The following is a 5,000-nucleotide window of genomic DNA, read 5'->3' as shown; positions in this document are numbered from 1 at the left end:
GAGGGACCAGGAGGGTCCAGTTGGAAAGCTTAGCCACCTACTGGAACGGCTAAAAGAGGAACAGAAAATTGATTGGAATACTGACAATGTGTAATCGTTAGATTCTTTATTTCAAGATTTAGTTTTCTGAAAGAAAGTGTGTGTGTGCCTGGAATGATTGGAAGTATTTTGTTATACTGAGTAATAATTATAAAGAGGGAACGTTATACCTAGTTTTGTCTGTCTATTGGTGCGCCTTCTGAGTGAATGGAGTGATGCGTGACCGCGGAGTATGACACATTGAGTGATAGACACCGCCTGAACTTAGTGACTACCCAAAAACTGAGACCTCAGCACTCCAGTTTTCCTTTATACGTTTCCCTCCCATTCTCCTGTCTCTGATTTAATCCTCTGTCCATTTAGTTGGTCAGAAAAAAACAAAAGCAACAGAAAGTATCGCCAGTCACTTCCGTGTATACCAGTCCATCATGGGGGAGACCACAGTTCCTGGCTTTTAGCGCTGGCAAGTCCACTCTGTTCGGCGGAAGTCGGAACTCCGACTGGGACTGGCGGGAAGCGGAAATCACGAATTGAAAGCGTTTTGCACAGTAGGGGCTTTACACTTAGAAAGGCAAAAACGCTCCATCGATCGATCCATTTTTAGCCTTATTTCTTCTTCTTCTTTCCATTTGCGTATGGAGTCAAATGAAGTAGCGATCTTGTGCGCTGTGGTTCTAATGTATATCTTTTTTTCCCCAACACGTGACGATGTGAAGGTTTCTTTTTCTGCGTGCTGAGTGAACGTCCCTGATATTGCCTTTTCTTGTTTTCGCTTTAAAACAAAGTCATTTCCCTTCTGCTGACTCAACAAAAAAGCAGAATGGTAATTCATGTCTTCCAATACCCAGTCCTTTTTTTTAATGTAAGGTGATAATTCTGCGTGTTCAGCACCAATAAACCAGATAATTCTGTTCAGCGCTAATAAACATGGAACTTACATGCATATGCTCTTCCTTACTGGTGAACGCAATCGCATACCTTAATACACCTTAGTAAACATGCAGACAGACACATCTTTCCATAGCAACTATAGACAAAGATCCATACATTTACACATTGGATCAAAATCGTGCACACACACACACACACACACACACACACACACACACACACACACACACATGGTACTGTCTCTCGGAGACGCACAAGCGAGTAAAAGGTCTCTCTCTTCGTCCCTCTCTCTGTCTCTCTCACTTGTCATCTTGGTTTTTGTGGCAGTTGGCTGTGGGAGAAGCTGCGCTGTTTGCATTAACAAGTACAATGACACATGCAACATGATGTTATTGCCCATCCGTGTCTGGTCTTGATCTCTATCTGTATCTGTCTGTCTTGTCTGTCTGTCTGTCTCTCCCTTCTCCCTCCCTCTTTTCACATACTTGATGGCATTATTCGTAACCTGGAACTTCTTTTTACGATCTCCCAGGCCTGAACCCCCTTCGTGTGTATATGCAAGCAGAAGATCAAATACGCACGTTAAAGATCCTGTAATCCATGTCAGCGTTCGGTGGGTTATGGAAACAAGAACATACCCAGCATGCACACCCCCGAAAACGGAGTATGGCTGCCTACATGGCGGGGCAAAAACGGTCATACACGTAAAGGCCCACTCGTGTGCATACGAGTGAACGCAGAAGGAGGAGAAGAAGTAACCTGGCATGATATCTATACAGAACTTTTACGTTCAGAGAGAAGGTATTGCCATAGTTTCTTTAGTTATCAAGATACAAAGCAGTGATATAGACGCCAACAGTTATGGTGACATCTGCAAAATTTGTTATCGCCCCTTGTTCACATGGGACTGTGGCCTTAAACGAATAAATCCTCTGAATCTGCATCTGAATCTCTTCACACACTTGAACACACACGAACTGACAGATTATGAAAACCACATATAAGTTACATTTAACAATACGCAGATGTTATCTATAAAGTTGTGTGTGTGTGTGTGTGTGTGTGTGTGTGTGTGTGTGTGTGTGTGTGTGTGTGTGTGTGTGTGTGTGTTTATCATCGTCAGCCTTCTTTGGTTGAATCGCTGGACTCAGACACTCCAGCAACGACACCAGCACTGGGATCAGCTTTTCATTTTCGCTTTGCGCCTTCCTCCTTCCCCCCTCTGTCTGCCCTCTGCCTCCCTTTGAAGGTTTCCATTGTGTACACGGGGGGAAAAACATCGGCCGGGTTGCATGAGGCGTTCTTTGCAGCGCCTAGTTTGCCTAGAGTTGAGACCGTTCTTAAGTATATGGAAACAATCCAAACGATAAGCAAACTTACCACTGCTAAGGTCGCTCATGCAGTCCACGCCTGGATCGCCCATCACAGGTCTATTTTTTGGCAATACATTTCCTTCTTTCGATTTGCGTGTCGAGTGAAAATGAATGACATAGTTTGGGTGCGCCTGTTGTCAGATTTTCAGATTTGACAGATTGTGGGGTTCTTTTCAGATGGCGACCCTGTGACTGGTACTTCTTTCTTTCTTTCAAACGTCTATACGATCTGAAGTAGACATAAATAGGCAGGGAAACTAACACATATACGTGCATACGCATGCACACAAACACACGTATACACATATTCAGAGGTACTGCCTCAGAGACAAACACATAAAGTTAATCAATGGTAAAAGCATTCAAACTAGAACACAGACATAATGATTGCAGGAACAGAGACAGGGACTTGCCACTTAGAAAACAACAACAAAACAAACAACAACAACAACAACAACAACAAAACAAACAACAACAACAACAACAACAAAAACAAAACAAAACAAACTCCCCAAATGATGACTTCTCGACAGGATGACTTTAAACATCTGAGCAACATGCACACGTGTATCACTACTTCATTTCACTCGAGACGTAAATGGAAAAAGGAGAACCCGTCTTACCTCTAAAAACGAACATATGGAGCATTTCCCCCCTTTCTAAGTGAATGGCACGGCGTACAAAAGGCATTTGATTCCAGACGTCCGCTTCCAGACCAGTCCGGACTTCCGGCCAAGACTTTGGCAGCGCTGAAAGCCAGGAACAGTTGCCTACCCCTAAGAGTACCGACAGACACGGAAGTAACGTGGCAATCCATTTTGCTTAACTCTCAACACAATGGAGAGATTTTTTTTCCGTACAGTGGAAAGGGAGTGAAAAAAGGTCGGGGAGGGAAGGAGAAAGTAGGAAGTAGAAAAAAAAAGCTGAGGTGTTATAGGGTTCCAGTGCCAGTGTTGGGTAAGTCCTTCTGGTGGCTCCCATGTTCTCCTGTCTGGACTGGACGAAAGGAGGCTGGGGACAGGCAAGGCGAGGAAAATGTCATTAGTGCTGACCTTTGTGAGGGCTGTCGTGTGGTGGTGGCTTCACGTTGCAACTTGTGCTGTTTGTTGTTTCTTATCTGTTCACCGTAGGGGTACAGGGAGCACAGAGCAGAGCAGGGAGAGAGAGAGAGGGAGAGAGAGAGAGAGAGAGTATGTGTGTGTGTGTGTGTGTGTGTGAGAGAGAGAGAGAGACAGAGACAGAGACAGAGAGAAAGGGAGAGAGAGAGAGAATGTGTGAGGAGGAATGGACTTTCTCTTGGACATATGTGTGTGAATATGTGTGTTTTATTTTTTCAAACACGTTTTCACAGCTGAAAACACATTTACCTGTGTGTTTACATTTTTTGGTCTCATCCACTAGCGCGCGCGCACACACACACACACACACACACACACACACACACACACACACACACACAGAGAGAGAGAGAGAGAGAGAGAGAGAGAGAGAGAGAGGGAGAGATATTCCTCAACGCATTTCACGCATGAATCTCAACCATTAGTGCCGATATTAAAACAACAGAACGTACGTCACACAGACAGCTTTATTGACTAGAAAACTGACCAGCTATCTGATTTATTTGTTTGGGTTTTTCCCAGTTGTATTTCTTGATCATTTTACCCCTTCAGTCCTGCCAACTTTATGTTGATTCTAAAATAATTTAAAGAATGGCATGTTACTTCTCCCGATATTCCCAACTATTGTTTTTAGGAAAAGCAGCAATTCTGGATGTTCACCATCGCCCGAGGTGGCCTTTTCCAGATTCCTCCAGGGTTTGACAGGAAGCTTAACTATCACTTGAAAGCATTGTGCACTTTGAGGGATTTTATTGGGAGATAGGGAAACGCTGGGTTGGCCTACTTTAAAGTTTGACACTTTGTTTATTTAAAAGTTACCATTTTGTATGTCGGCGGGGGTGGGGCTGATGGGAGAAAGTTTGAATCAGGTGCCTGTGTTTTTCACCCACAGAGAATTTATGAATGTTGTTATATCCAGCCTTTGCAGCTCACGAAATTAATGCCCAGTCTCCATTTTTTTTTCTTTCTACCTGTAGTGATCACATACGCGCATGCGCGCACACATACACACTCGCATAAACACACACACACACACACACACAGGCGCGCGCACCTACACACTCACCACTCACACACGCGCACGCGCACACGCACACATACTCACGCACGGGCACACACATTCTCTCTCCACTTGCAGGAAATGTGCGAACTGTTTTCGATTTTCTATTGATTTATGCTGCAGTTGAAGACAAGTGCTCCGTTTCCAGTGAAGCAATTTCATGTAGTCAAGTGGCCAATAAATATCTATAAAAAAAAAAGATGTAAAATTGAACTGTGTTGCATGATCTGAGGTAGAACGGTATAAATTACCGTCAATTACTGCACCTGTAATGAGAGATAAAAATCACTGGGAAGGAACGGACACAATCTTGACCTTTACCTTTACCTTCACCTTCTTCACCTGTCCCTTGACGTCTGCTGATGTCGTCAGGACACCAGTAAGGACACCACCCCCACCCCCCTCCATCTGTCTCTGTCCGTCGCCATTTGCTTGTGAACAAATTCCAGGATACCATTACGGCATCAGAAAGCGAAGTAATGCACTGCATGTTATAACGTGTACGGATACATTTCATTG

Source organism: Babylonia areolata, chromosome 19 (assembly GCF_041734735.1).
Source record: "Babylonia areolata isolate BAREFJ2019XMU chromosome 19, ASM4173473v1, whole genome shotgun sequence".
Classification (NCBI taxonomy): Eukaryota; Metazoa; Mollusca; class Gastropoda; order Neogastropoda; family Buccinidae; genus Babylonia; species Babylonia areolata.
The sequence above is the reverse complement of the archived record's forward strand: the minus strand, read 5'-3'. Positions refer to the sequence as shown.